The sequence below is a fragment of the Onychomys torridus genome, chromosome 3 (genome assembly GCF_903995425.1).
Source record: "Onychomys torridus chromosome 3, mOncTor1.1, whole genome shotgun sequence".
In the NCBI taxonomy this organism is placed as follows: domain Eukaryota; kingdom Metazoa; phylum Chordata; class Mammalia; order Rodentia; family Cricetidae; genus Onychomys; species Onychomys torridus.
In genome coordinates, this window is record NC_050445.1 from 53714253 (window position 1) to 53730787 (window position 16535).

Here is a 16535-nt window from a genome sequence, read left to right on the forward strand (position 1 = left end):
ATCAGTAGATCGGTTTTTTTGTTTGTTTGTTTTGTTTTGTTTTTTTGTTTGTTTGTTTGTTTGTTTTAGAGGCTGACTCTCCTAAATCATATTTCCTCCTACAAACCTGGTTGGTTTATTTTCTTTCTTCATGGTCTTGAGAAGATTAGGGTTTTGGTTTGTGGACAAAATAAAGTACTAGCAGACACCCATATTGAAGATAAGGTAAGATAGCTGATCTTTCTAAATAGCTGTGGGCAGGGACTGAGGCTAGGCAGGAGACCCATATAGACTTACCCTAAGTTTCTTGGAAGATTTGTTTTCCCTCCTGCTTTGAAAAATCTTTTATTTATTTATTTATTTTGTTCATCCCACCTAAATTTTTTTTTTCCCCAAGAAAAATCACACAAGACAGTTGGGATTTTCTCCAATTATGTGTCCTCAAATAAAATGACAATAGCAATACTTTAAAATTTTGGCTGTAGTTAGTATACACAGAGCCTTGAGGACAATACCTGACATACACACAAACACACACACACACACACACACACACACACACACACACACACACACACACATACACACACTTTCCAGGCATTGAAATGATGTTCTGTAATAGGTTAGACTTTAAATTTGATTATGTTAAAGAAAGATTTAATGAATTAGAAATAGGACTGGATATTTGAATTCTGGATATGTGACCAATGCTGCTGATGTCATTGTTTTTGTTTTTGTTGTTTCTATGTATTTTGATTCATCATGATTGAGCAGTGCTATCAGACTTTATGATTTTGTGAGATTTACATGTACTTGAAAATAAAAAAAAAATACAAAAACAAGCATTCTAAAAGTCAATGTCCTAAAAGCCATCCAGCTAAGTAGTATGTTATTTTGTCTGAAGAAAATGTTACTACCCAATTAAGATGGTATTAGGAACAGTTTCTAAACAGAAGAAAACTGTCTGTGAGTCTTTAGGCCATGTATCTTCCAGAACTGACTGGGCTTCATGCTATTGTTTCTTTGTTCTTGTTTGTTATCTCATTCTTTTCTAAAGAAAACAACTTATTGGAGTCTATTATCACGGTATCCTTTTCCTTTTGTACTTGTTAGCGAGTATAGTATTTTTAAATTGGATATCAATCAAGCACAAAAAAAAATGGCTTACAATCCTGATAATTTTGTCTTCCATATCTGAGATATAATGAGGCTTTATTACTTTTCTTTGTTTCAGAACTGAGTAGAGTTGAAACTCTGTTCTGGTTTGTGTAAGGGTCCTCCAACCCCTGGTATACCTCATCAGCTCTTATGGTACAAAATTGTAGGATTTCCAAACTGGAGTCTAGTGTTCTACTAGAGCACCTCCACTTGCAGTGACTAACTTCTAATCTTTGTCCCCTCTACATCACAGTCTGACAAAACCTTGAACTACTCTGCACTAGATTTCTGTTGAGCTGCTTGATCTTTGACCAACACAGTTTACCAGATGTCTTGAGAAAAACTGAAAGTATGTTAATATCATTTTTCTTTCTTACTCAGTCAGATATGGTCCTTTGATAGTTACACACTACAGTAGTTCTATTAGGGTCCTGGAGAAGTTCCACAAAAGACCACCACCCATGTATGCAGTCAGCAAGCTTTTATTATTCCAGCATGGTGAGACCAACCATCCTACACAAAGGTAAGATGGTAATGACCTCAAGAGGGATATGTGTGCTCTCTTTAAGCACAGCTAAGTGGATTTCCAGGACAGTTAAGTCATCTCAGATATGATTGGCTTATGTGAGTGGCAATCATATTAATACATTCTAAAAGGCTAGGGCTAGTCAGAGGCTGGTTTAGACTACATCTTTTCCATTTTATTCTTATTTGGTTATCACTTTGAGCTGCTGACTCTGGCTCAGTCCTGGTACTACATGTACCAGGACTCCTCATCCTTGCTGTTGAGAGTGTTGGAGATTGATTGTCTTTTTGGCTCTTCCTCAGAAACTGATTGCTCAGTCTCAGAAAACTGAAATTGAGGCCTGCTCCCTGACAGAAGACTGAGTAGTGTATCATCTTAAATCTCAGAGATGTTTCATTTTGGTTTACAGGCTCATATTGTTGTTTTAAAACCATTAGTTGGACTGTAGAGATCTGTTCCTTAATAAACCTGATTAAAGCATTAAAGTTTTAAGGTCCATAGGTCAGAGCAACAGGTAAGATGATCAAGGGCCCAGGTAAGGCTGACAGGGGAGTAGTTAACCAGGGTGACCAGTTGAATAAAGATTCATCTCATCCTTCATTTCCTTGTCTGTTTTGTAATTTCTTTCTAAGTAGGGTCATGGTATCCTTAATAATTCCAGAATGGTTAACATAAAAACAGAATTTCTCTTCTAAGGCCTTGCATAGGCCCCTTCTATTTTGGAGAATTATTTTAGCTAGAGAGAAGAGCAATTCCTGTAAATGTGCAACAGATCTTTCTAGGGCAGTGACATCTGCATCTATTGTCATTTTCAAGGCACTATAGTTTAATCTTCTAATACCAAGGCTGAAGTTCCAGAACCTATGACCCCTGCCAAACTGATGCCAGGAGGGCAGATATCAAGACGACTATGATGACTTCTCATTTTTCTCCATCCTGGTGATATTTCTACTTGGTAAAAGATTTTATCATTGGGGTAGTAGACTATTCTGGGGACTAATTGGACTAGGATGCAAAAATCTTTGGTTTGACTCAAAATCTAAGTATTAACACAGGGGGTCATGCACATGCCTATCAGATATCATCCAGTGGGTTCAGGAAGCTGGCTCCCATCAGATTTTGAATGAGATTACAGTGGTGGGAATAGCTATATGAGGGTTAGCCCCAAACAGAGAACTTTTTCTGTTATTAACAGCAAAGTGAGCCTCTCCTTATTTGGTCATCACCATCTTGCTTTTATGTAGGATAGTCAGCCTCAGCATGCTGGGACAATAAGCACTGATTGCATGCATGGATGGTAGTCTTCTGTTGGACTGTCTCCAGGACCCTAACAAGTTCTATGCTACTGTAAGAACACCAAAAATCACAGGTTCATTTTATCTTCTTTGTAGAAAAGACCAGTTTCTCATACATTTTTTCAATGTCCAGAATCAGCCAAATCTTAGGAAAATTTTGCCTGAATAGAATTAACTTATTTACTTCTACATGAGCAATAAACACTGGGAAGCACAATCATGAAGAGTAAAAGTCTGTCTTGGTCTTGGAAACTGGCTCCACACTAACTGAAGAAAGTTTTCCACATAAATATTGATATTCACGAATTTGTTTGCAGTACGAGAGAGATGAGTCAGCAGTGTAGAGCACATACCACTCTCCTACAAGGAACTGATCTGAGTTCACTTCCACTCTAGCACCCATGTTGGACTGTTCACAACTAACTCCACTCCCAAAAGATTTAGGACCCTCTACTGGCCTCCTTAGACACTGTTATCACACCTCCTTATGCACACAATTAAAAGTAAAATATACAAACAACTTTAGGACTCTAAAGTCCATCTACAGGTGTGAAAAAAGGTCCATCCACATCTTCCAGCTGCTTGAATAGAAGCTGTGGACCCAGGCTTGGGACTGGATTTGACTCCAGCTTGTGTCGCAGGTCAGAGATGTCTGGAATACCATGAAAGTTCCAAACTTTATACTTGTGCACATACAAGAAGAATAATACCAAAACAGTTAATCAAATAGTTATATGAAAGCATAAAACAACAAACTGGCAGGAATTAATACACAGTCTCCAATAATACCTTAATATCAAAGTCTAGATCTACCAATGAATAGACACATACTAACAGATTGGATTAGAAAACAGAATCTTCTTTTTTTTTTTTTCTCACTCCAAGAAATATACCTTATTATCAAGGATGAATATGACTTTAGCGTAAAAGGATGGAATAGGGCATTCTAAGCAAATGGAACTAAGAAAGAAACAGGCTTAGATATTCCAATATCTGAAAAATAGACCTCAAATCTAAACTAGTCCTAAGAGATAAAGAGGGTCACTTCATACTCATGAGAAGAAAAATCCACCAAGAGAATAGTACAATTTTAAATGTACATACCAACCACAGGTATATTATATTTCATAAATGAACTACTGTTAGATCTTCAGCTATGTATTAACTGCAATACAGTGATAATGTGAGAGAGTGGTGGAGGAGAGAGTTTGGAAAAGGATAATTAACACTAGAGTCCTTTGGAAATTTCATATGTAAACACAGTACTGTAGAAAATTCCTAAAATATAAGCATATACATAAAGGGGGTTTATGATGTGGAATATTTGTTTACGTTGTATGAAAATGTGTCACTGTGACTAGTTTAATAAAAAGCTGAATGGCCAACAGGTAGACAAGAGATAATCAGCAGGACTTCTGAGGAAAGAGAGGAACTTGGGAAGAATCTAGGTGCCTGAGAAATGCCAATGAGACATGGAGGAAGTCAGTCATACAGAATGGAGGAGAGGTAAATAGCCACATGGCAGAGTACAGATTAATAGAAGCAGGTTAATTTAAGCTAAAAGTGCTAGTTAGGAACAAGCCTAAACTAAAGACCAAGCTTTAAAAATTAATGATAATTCTCCATGTCATTACTGGGGAGCTGGAGGTCCCAAAAGAAAATCTGACATTTGGTGCCCAACATGGAACATGACCACAGGAAAGAAAAAGTCACCATGCCAGCAGTTACCACCACCTGGTCCTCTTAGTAAGCACGTACAGCAGTTGGCTGCTGCTCATGGGGACTCCAGACAGTGGGCTCAGCAACTCCACATATCTTGGGAAGTTAGGCCTGGCTGGAACAGTTAGACACATCTACTACCAGTGCCTCCAGACCTGAAGGGAGCTGAGTCAGCCGCCAGTGCCATGTGCTAAGTGGAGCCACATGGCAGATTGCCTGACCTTTTAAGGAAGGTTTGGTTCACACAATCAGGGTCAGGGAATGATACACATGTGTAGAAAGTCAGGCCCAGACCAAGAAAACCTCTAAACAGGTACAATTTTTTTAAAAAAATGATGTGCTTGGAGTAAAAAAAAGAGTAAATGGATATAGACAGTAATAGAAAATAACAATAAATAAATAGTTTAAAAATAATAAAGTCTTTAAAGAGATAGTAAATTAACATGAAAAGAATAAGCCATATAAGGATGGGAAATACACAGGGTGTCTGTATCTTGCATGGTGTTTTGTTGACTATGAATGTTTTAAATGCTGATGAGTGAAGGACAAATGCTGCGGAGAGACACTGGATTACAGAAAAAAACTGCTAAATTAAACCATCCTATATATTTTAAGGATGTCTTAACTTTAGAATGAAAGTCAAAAAATGTGTTGCATTGTGGGAGATGTTATGCCTTTATTTCTTCAAGAAACAAAAACCTATGGATTCCTTCAAAACTTATAAAGATAAGATTTGACTGGGAGAGACCTGGAAGTCTTGGCTACAGACATAACTCATGCTGAATTTTCCAAGACAAAGTAGAGCAGTCTTTCAAAATTTCTGCTTCACAGAAACATCTGTCAGATATTCTAGGTCTGTAGGCCAAAGGTGAGTGTCCCCACATTGCAGAGGAACCTGGGTGACTGTCCAGGTAGCCAAATGTCTCTGTCATTTCTATAGTTTGGGAATTTGTTTGCTCTACACTTTCTGTTTACTCACATAATTTTGTCCTTCCTGGGTCTCTGATGTGGTTAATGACTAGATAGTTATCACATTTCCTTGCTACCAAATTAAAAAACAAAAACTTACGTAGGAGATAGAAGTTTATAAGGTCGAAAAACATAAACACTTATTAAAAAAATAGTATGAGGACTAAAGGGATATTTTAGGCTTGTAATACAAGTTATGATAGAAAGTAGTTTAGGTATAAAATGTTGGATTCATCAAAATAGAATAGATATTTGAGTATTTTCTCTGAATTTGCAAAATATAAATGACTAGACATTGTGAATGTAATTTTTATCTGATTATTTTTATTGTATATAGTTTTACTGTGTTAAAGTTAAATTCTTTCCTTTTTAATTTAGAGAAAGAGGGAGAAACGTTGTAGGACAAACAGCAAATAACTAAGACTTTGGGGGAAAGAGGAACTCGGGAGAAATCTAGGTGCATGAGAGACATCAGTGAGGCATGGAGGAAGTCAGACATGCAGAATGGAGGAAAGGTTAAAACTATGTGACAGAATGTAGATTAATAGAAACAGGTTAACTTATAAGAGCTAGCTGAGAACAAGCCTAAGCCAAAGGCCAAGATTTCATAATTAATAACAAGTCTCCATGTCATTATTGGAGAGCTGGCAGTCCCAAAGGAAAATCCTAAGACAGATGTAAGTGGATTTACCCTATAATGTGAAGCAGGGGGCAATGCCTGTCCCAGTTACAATGGGTATCAACTAAAATGTCCAGTGCCTGGTATGTTTGACCTCTTTCTAGGTTGTTTTGGTTAGTAAGGTTCCAGTACAACAGACATTAAAGCTTTCTGTATTTGTTCTTGTTTACCTTCCACAATCTGATTGTAAGACCATATTGCTATAAACATAATGTACATGAGTCATAGGACAAAGAGAAATCAATCTGGTTCTGACCTGAAAGCTTCTTCTCCACTGTTTAATTTCACAGTGCTATAAGGTGCCATGACCCACACCACAGGAGAAAATAAATTAATTTTATCCAGCTCCAAACCTTCAAGCTACAGTAATGATGTGCCTGTCAAGATAAGCCAATTGTTACAAATGTGACACACTTTCATGGAAGTAACCAACCACTTCCTGGTCAGATTTAAGGCTTACTCCACAAGAGAGAAACTCATGCCAGATACTATTAACTGGGCCCAACACTCATGGCCCTAGAGGAAGACTTAATGCAATTATTCTGTTTCATGGATTTAGTACTAAAATGCCTTATAAGTTGTTATCTTTATATAAGTAGTATATCTTTCAACCATCATCAGAAGATTCTTTTTTTTTTACAATTGATATAGAGCTTCACAATTGGCCAGTGTGTAGAGAATGCTGAGTGCTTCCGACCATCCTGGGAGCAGTGTGTCTATGCCTCTATTGTGGAACATGCCCCATCCAGCAACATGTAGGCCAGATAACCTTTTTTTTTTCTCCTGTACCTAGAAAAGGCTAAATCTACCATGCAGTGTACTGCATGGCTTGGATACACCTCTGTGTAGCCTCTGTGTACCACAGTGGGAATTCTTCATGCTGTAGGTCAAACCCACATGCCAAGAACCCACTATGCTGCAGGTCAAGCCCACATGTCATGGCATCTCTGTAACACAGCTTGCCTGAGAGACACAACTAGGAAGCTGTTTTTACCTCCATTTTAGAATCTATTATTAAGTTCTCTCAGGTTTTAGGTGGAAACTTGAGTCCCACATTGGCCACCAAATGTAGTTGGAAGTTTTCCTGCAGCCACTTAGATCCAAATAAACACACAGAGAGGTATATATTAATTACAAGCTGTATGGCCATGCCCTACGGATCAAGTTTCTTGCTAGCTAGCTCTTATAACTAAACTCAGCCGGTTTCTATTAATCTATATGTCACCATGTGTTCTGTGGCTTTACCTGTGTGTCATTACATGCTGCTCCCTGGATAGTGGGCTGGAGTCTCTCCTTCTTCTCCTTTCTCTTTTTACTATCTCCCTTGGATTTTCCCACCTGGCTCCATCCTGCCCTGCCATAGGCCAAACGGCTTTATTTACCAACCAATCAGAGCAACACATACTTAACAGCATCAGAAAGATATTCTACAGCTAGCTTTAGTGGAACATCACATACCCTGCTTCCAAGACCCAGGAATTATTGTGGAAGACAGGTAAAAAGATCATAGAGCTAGCAGTAATGTTTTTATGCAGTTTGCTTCTGTGGGTTGATTGCAATGCTGTTCCTCTTTTGTGTGTCTACTTTACTCAAGCGTCCAGGCTGCCGGGGCCCTGTCCACGTGGGTATACTCTTCTGTGACAGAGGAAAGTGAGAACAATAGACATGGCACACAAAGGCTCTCAAGTGCTTCCTTTAGTGGGACATACATCACATCTGCTTAAACTGCATTGGCAAAACAAGTATTATAATCAATTAAGATGGAAATGGAATATGGATACTGAGTCTTCTGATAGAGTGGCACAAGTTTTATCATAATTATGAAATATGTAATACTGAGAAGCAGAAAATGAATTGTTGGGAACAAAAATAAAATCTATAACAAACACTTGGTATATGAATGCAGTAATATAGTAATCAGACCTTTTTATCTGTAAGACGCAGAGTACCAGACTTAGTCCTGAAAAGATGCAGGTGACCCAGCCACTTCTGTTTTAAACCATTCATATCTCTTTGTCTCATTCTTGGTTGTGCTTCATTAGACTCGTTCAGACAATGCAATAATTATAGTTATAATTAATTTTAACTGCCAACTTCACTGAATTCAGAATAATCTAGAACACACCTCTGGGCACCTTGGTAAGAATGTTTCCAAGTAGGTTTAACTGAGGATAAAAGATGTACACTGAATGTGGGCAGGTCTATTCTGAGGAAATGAGTCTTGGACTGATTAAAAATGAGAAAGTGACTAGAGAGCTATGTTACTTACTTGGCTTCCTAGTTGCAGATGCAATCTTAGCAGCTTGCCTCAGTGGCCTGTTACCCTGACTTCCCTACCACGGTGGTCTGTATACCATACTAAACCATGAATCAAAATGAATTCTCACCACCTTAAGTTGCCTTTCTTAGTTATTTTTTTCTCCGCAATTATAAAAGTTGATAATTTAATCTCTAAATTATCAATTTTACCTTTTAGTCCATTTTCGAACCAGATTTGCTCTGCTCTAAAATAATAGCATGAGTCTGAGATTCATTAGTTACTAATCAATGAAATTCTAAAAGCCATAGATAAACACACCACAATCTACAGTGTTTTGGAAAATATATAGAACTATTGTTATGTCAATTGAAGGGCAAGACTATAATCAAATCTCATACATTTTTACATACTATTTTCTTAATAATTCAGTGTTACTAAGAAATGAGATTGATCTTATAATAATTAATAACCCTTAAGCCTGAAATGTGTAATATATTCTTCTCTGAGAGAATATAACAAAATTAGTAATGGTCACATTTTGCCCAGAAATTTTATTTTTAGCATCCAAATTAGATTGCTCTTTCTCTTCATTCTGCATGAAAATAATCTGATAGTCACATTTTAAAACCATGTATACTGATACATACTTGCAAAATTGTAGTGACAAGATGATTATGTCTGAAAAGAAAACATACTATTGCTAAAGTGTACACAAATTACAAAATCAGACTTGCCCCTACATCCCTAGTATCCTTTCACTGAATCAACAGACATGGCATGGCTGGAGCCTAGAGGTCCCACAGCTGTTCTCACCAAGATGAAAGGCTGGGGAGGCCGGAGCCTCCTGCACATATACCGTAATTACCACAGCCATGTGAAGAGCTGATTCATGGCATGTGCAAGCTCAAACTTGCATAGATGGTGCTTTCTTACGAATAGGGGCCCCCCTAGCTTGTTTCTAAAACAAAACAAATGCTTAACTTTCTACTACAGCGGCTCTCACTAAAACCAAAGAGGATTTGCTGCTGTACAAGTGCTTAGAGTTGGTTTAATGTAATGGGAACTGTTATAGAAGCAGAATATTATAATTACGCTTTCCTCTAACAAAAGTGAGATTAATAACCACAACTAATACACACCATATTTTGTCTGCTTTACTGTTCAGACACGGACACACATATCCTTTTACTGTATTTGATGAGATGAATTGAGGAATTCCTCTAGAGTATTAGCTTGCCAAGTGCACTTTTAGGTGCTTAAAAAAACTGAGAAACACTACAACAGAAACCACCTTTAAAATATGCATTACAATGCGCTTAAAATATTCTGAAAGTCACTATGGGGGCCATTCCCTTAAGTTCCTATGCATAAATCACTTTTTACAGTTCTCCAAATATCAGAGGAAGGAATGTCAGCAGATAGCTTCCCAAATCTGAGATACTTCTGAAGCTAAATATTTCATTTTTGCATGGCTGACTATGGACATCTATGAATGTACTAGGCTTTTGTAGTCTCTGTGGCAATAATAGGCATATAAAATTCAATATTATCACATTCAAATAGAAGGGTGGAGTAATAGCAGGATTATCAACAAGTGGAAAACATTTATGTTCATTTACATTTTATTCTAAACTATAATGTTTCTGATTCAACTTTTCGTGTGTGTGTGTGTGTGTGTGTGTGTGTGTGTGTGTGTACACATCAAGAAAATGGAGTTGGAGTTTCACTAGAAGTCCATAAACATTTATATAATTACATTATTAAAAAATGATGTTTACTTTTATTGTTATTCTTTCTTGAGAATCTGTTTCATATAAATATGATCCCTCTTAATTCTGCAGGTGGGAGACCTCGAGATCATGATGGGAAGATGTGCAGAGATGACTGGCCACACTAGTGGAAGCCCATAAACTGTAGACTAGTGGCTGTGGAGCCCCCATGGGACTGGGCTAGGTCCTCTGGATATGGAAGAAGGTTGTTTGGCTCGAACTGGTTGGGGGCACCCAGGCAGGGGGATCAGGATCTGCCCTGCTCTATGGTCAGGCTTTTGGAATTTGGTACCTGTGGTGTGACACCTTGCACAGCCTTGGTGCAGTGGGAAGGAGCTTGGACCTGCCTAGGCTCAGTACACTGGGCTCTGCTGACTCCCCATGGGATTCCTCTATTTTGGGGATGTGGGGATGCAGGGTGGCTTGGGAAGGAAAGAGGGCTGGGGAGTGGGAGGAGCGAGGAGGGGGGAACTGTGGGTGGTATGTAGAGTGAGTAGAAAAATTCTTAATAAAGAAAAATGAAAAAGAAAAAAGATCCCTCTTGGGATACTGAGACAGTTTAATGGGAAAAGGCACTTACTGGCAAGACTCATGCTATTATCTGGATCCTTTGGTTCCCGTATTATGGGAGGATAGAACCAACTCCTATGAGTTGTTCTCTCTATGACATCCACATACATGCTTTTTCATGGGCAAGATAGCAAACACGGGCTGGAGAGATGGCTCAGAGGTTGAGAGCACCGACTGCTCTTCCAGAGGTCCTGAGTTCAATTCCCAGCAACCACATGGTGGCTCACCACCATCTGTAAGGAGATCTGGCGCCCTCTTCTGTATACATAATAAATAAATAAATCTAAAAAATAAAAATAAAAAGTTTTTTAAAAAAAGATAGCAAACACACAAGTACACAGTCATACAAACACACAGAGGCAAACATATGTACCAATTAAATAAGTAAATGTAATTTTTATATTATGAAAATGATTTCCTCTTCTTCCCTGGTGGCTCTTCTTTCCATTAGTATGATTTAACACATTTTTACATTTATTCTGAATCTATACTATGTATTTCATATATGCTCACCTATTTCATTCTCATGAGATTCCTATAAGGTGGCTGCATGCCTTTTCATTTATACTATATGAAACTGGGCATTGAATCACTGTAAGTTGCGTGATTATTCCAGGGACATACAGATAGCCAGTGGAATACCTGGCATGAAACTCACATCTGTCAGAGTCAAAACTCCTTGTCCTAATTGCTCACCCTCCAATTATGACCTCAACTAAGACGTATATTAGATAGCTGATAATGTTACTTTGTATTCATTAGTGATCCAATAACTGTACCAAAACATGCGTTGAATCCTAAAGCCACAGAACAGAGTAAGTTTTCTATTAAGGTTCATCTTCAATTTTGAGAACTAGTTTTCCCACATCTGGGTGGCCAGAAAACTTACAGTGTCCTGTAAAGAAGCTACTAACGAGCAAGTCTAACTAGTACACAGTTATTATGTGTTAGTTCACAAATGAAAAGTGAAACTGGATAGCCTGTATTCACCACAAGTGCTGTCAGAACCACAACCATAAAAGATACACTATGCTTTTACCCTGAGCTTTTTTTAACCTTGATTATCCTATAAATAGGAAAGTATAGTAGTATTTTCATTTTATAGAAGGAAAAATTGAGACAAGGTGAAATCTTATTACAGGAAGGTTACTCAGTAAATTGATAGGAAGGTTTCCATCCACCTATAAAGCACTCAGAATGAGAAGCAAAATAACCCCTGGTCCCTGTAGTACCCTGGCAGTCAGCTCTGTGAATACCCACAGCCACCAAGCAGGAGATGATTTTATTTCATCATTATTATGACTAGGAGTTAAAAGTAGATGCTACATTGTGTGATTTCTGGGTACCTTGAAATCTCCCCCCTAAGTTATCTGATATTTGTAATTTGCTTTCTGTCACTAACAGTGATGCTTATGGCTAGGGATAAGAGGGGCAGTGTGTAAAGGGAAATGTAAAATGATAATGCTAACCATTATTAATAATTTACACTTGTGTAAATTCTTCCAAAAGTTGGTTTTTGAAGGGAGAAAACTGAATCAGCTGGAGGTCAACAGGAAGCCAAAGGGAAGTTGGCTGAAAAGAGGTAAAACTAAGCCACAGCCCAGAAGACAGCACCCAAAGATCTGGAGGGAAACTGATGCACTTTTCTTCTCCATAAGGGACAATTAAAGTGTAAGCAGTCTAGTCCATCCAACCTTAATAGAGTCATAATAATTTTAATCACATACACCAATGTGTTTAATATTATATTTAATACAGAAAGTGAAAGTCCTGTCATACAAAGCATAAATAAACTTAAAATGTTGAACTTGGATACAAACAAAACCCAGGATTCCAAGAAAGTAAACCAACTGTACTGAGCATTGCTACTGTGCAAAGCAAGGGGCCACCTGCTACCAAAATAAAATGTGGCGCCAAAGGGCTGCTATGGCTAAAACAAAATCATTGCCCCAGAGCAAGCTCAGGGTTCTGGGAGACATAGCTAAGGAATCAGCTCTAGGTATGGAGTGGAATTGTCTGTAAGGACTTTTTGGTAATGATTTAGGACAATGTATAAAACAATAAAAATGTGGTATGGACATAATAGAAGTCTTGTGTCTGAATTCATCCTGTAGGGCAGAGAGAGACTGCTCTAGTGTAGCCGTCTCCCAGGAATGCCAACCATTCAGGGAAACACTGCAACTATGATCATTTTGGCCACCACACTGCAAATCACAGATTCCAGGGTGGTGTACTTGGCTAAGCTGAAGGTCTTAGTTGTCTTTATCACTGAGTATTAAAAAAAAAAAAAAAGAGAGGAATCAGAAACACAAATCTGATGATCCATGAAAACTAGTATAGATATGTAATGCATTCTCAGGTGGGTCCTATAACACTCTTTTTTGAGCCACAGAATTGTTAAAGTATAAATATATTGCCTGCACATGTTTGACCAGTTAGGACAGTGACATGATTTTTTTCATTATTTCTGTAATAACAGTATGTTCAAGTTGAAAGGTATATATGAGGAATGGAGGACAAACCCTGGAGGTTCTTTGTCTTGACTCAGTCTCTAAAGAAATTGTTGAAAGAAATGATAAGCCTAGGAGTTTACATGCTTACCTTTCATACCTTGAGCTCCAGTGATCAGATTTAGATCTCATAGACCAGCAGAAAACACACATAATGTTATTTAAAACCTTCTAGATATAGTACTTTAAGATAATGGCTATTTATGCAATTTACTTTTTAAAATACATAAAATGCTACTTGGTACTTGGTAACAGGTCAGTAACAGTGGATATCATTAATAGAACTGGGGTAGTACTATAAGGGCCTATTATTAATATCTATCTAGTTTATTAAACAGTTTAATGTCTAGGACCACATACAGATTAGAGATATTTGAGTTAACCATACATTTTGAACAGACTTCATGAAAGTTATTTCAAATATCACCAGTAGTTCCATATTTATCTCAAAATTACTTATATTCTGGTCATCATCAGTATTTGCAAGAAAATTTTCTAAATATGAGTAGTTCTTTTAAGACTTAAGGCAACTATGAAGCATTATCCTTCTCTACTGCTCAACTCCAGTATGGAGCAGTGAAGAATCCAAGGCTTTACACTCTGACTTCCTCATAGAATCAGACTGAAATCTAAAGACTGATGAGCAGGGAAGACACTCAAAGGACAGGAGGTAGACCAGAAAGCATGTAGGGTCCAGAATGCCTACCCAAGGTTCTTGTTTATGGGAACTCAAAAACATCCGAGCATGACAAATTTCAAGGCTAGTAGTTTTCATTGAACTGTGTGTTCATATCAAGACTATTTTGTTTTCACTGGACTGCATCTACTCACCCTTCTAGATATTATGCATGTAGCAAAGAATTAACCATCATTAAATGCCAAAATTAATTTGCATTGATAATTGCTTTGATTTTAAAAGTGAGAAAGTAGTCAAAGGCCCAAATAAAATTCCTTGATAATGGTTTTGTTATTAAAAAATGGGAAAGCAGTCATTTTCCTCTGAATGGTTGTATATTTTCTTTACTGATAGGGCTACATTTGCCTGGTAAGCATAATTTATTGAATGCATCAATAACTGTTTGCCAAATAACAGTAATTGCAGCTCGCTGAAAATGATGCTCAGGTCTCTGTCAAGTTCTTCCACAACAGGATGATTTACTTCTAAGCAAATTGAGTAAAACAACTAGCACATTATCCTCAGACAGCTACTTTGTATACTGTATTTATTCCACAAAAGGAAAACCGTGAAGGAAACAATTTAACAGAAGCAAACGCCCACACTCTTCTTAGCTTTTCCTGCTGTCTGTAGCATTCACATGCAGTGTTATCTTGTCAAGATTCTAGCAGATTGCAATTCATTTCCCCCTGTTACCCAAGAGCCTAAAAGCAAATTCCCAACAATACATTAAGTGGCATAAAACAATTCTTGAAAGAAAGAATTAGATTAGATATGAAGCAATACAGGAAAAGGTGGAGATTGGGAATTACGCTTATCAAGTTGTGTGTGAAGAAATGTCATTTGCAAGATCTCAGAGGAACCTGTTGTGACTGTTTCATACACTCTACCTAGGATTTGTCAGGTTGCAGCGTAATTCCTGGATTCAAAGAAACAAGGGTTCACTTATCTTGCAAAACTGTTCCCAAGATGGACCAATTTGTCTGCCAATGTTTATCCTTTTTTCAAGGTAACTGCACTAAGTGATTTTTTTTTTTCCAAATAAAGGCTGGGCTTCAGCCTTCTGTATATTTAGCTGTTTTCTTGGCCATGAATATACTCAGTCTATTTCCCAAGCTTGCCACAAAGTTGCTAAATATCAAAGAAAGTCATATTTGAAGTTTCATTGTCTAAAGGAAAAAAAAATCAAGATAATTTGAGTACTAAAATCCATCCCAAATCCACAACTCTCATGTTCTCCACCATTTTTTCGATCCTTTTTCTTCACTGTGCTAGAAAGTAACACATTGGTCTCTTGTTGTTATGCCTGTTTTATAATAAAGCTTCTAAAAGAGGGTACAATTAACTGAGGTATCAGCCACAACCAGTTCCTCTGAGATCTTACAAATGAATCTTTTCACACACAACTTGATAAGCACAATTCCCTATCTCCAACTTTCTCTGTATTGCTTCAAAAAGCAGAAGATAAAAAGAAAAAAATACTAGAAATATCTAAGAAATGAATGTTTTGGAACATCAAAATCTTTTTTCTAAGGCCATTCCTAACAGGCAGGAGCCTATTTTTGTTTATGTGTTTCATTTTCTTTATGAAGTTTGCATAGGCTCTTTGGAGGGAACACTGTAGTGTTGTTCCAGTATAATTCCCCAGCATTCTATATTTTAACGCTTCCCAGTTAGCATGTTGCCCACAGAAATTGCAACTGTAAAAACAATGTCCTCTCCTTTGGATGTTTCCTCTTGTTTCCCTTTCTGTCTCATAAGAACTTATTCTTTAGAGGAAAGGGGTGGGGCAACCAATTAGGGATCTCACAGTGTATTGTGCCCTTTACTTGGGAGCAAAAACCTTTCCAAAGACTTTCCACTCTAATATAATGGAATCTGACAATTACAGTTCTCAGAGTTCTATAACTCTCATTGCTCTAGTGGTTTCCAAATATTTTCATTATGTGATAGAAAATGGCTTTCTGCTCAGTACACCAGATAAATCTGACCATGAAGCTACTTGCAGGGTAACAGGAAAGTGTTGGTCTGTGCTTTTATTGCACTATTTGTAGAATGATGGCTAAACTTCACATTACCTTATAACCCAGGAATGAATTATGCAGTCTTATATATAAGGTCTGAATCCCTGACCATGTAAGAAATGAAACTGTGCTACATTTGAATAATTTGGCTTTACAGATTTCCTTACTTATAAAAGGAAAAATGGGGCCAGTGAGGTGCCTCGGTGGGTCAGAGCGCTTGCAGTTCAGCCTGACAATCTAAATGTGACTCCTGGAATTCACATGGAGCAAGAAGAAAACCAACTCTCACAGGTTGTATTCGTACCTTCAATTAAGGGCTGTGGTATGTGTATACACACACACACACACACACACACACACACACACACACACACACAGAGAGAGAGAGAGAGAGAGAGAGA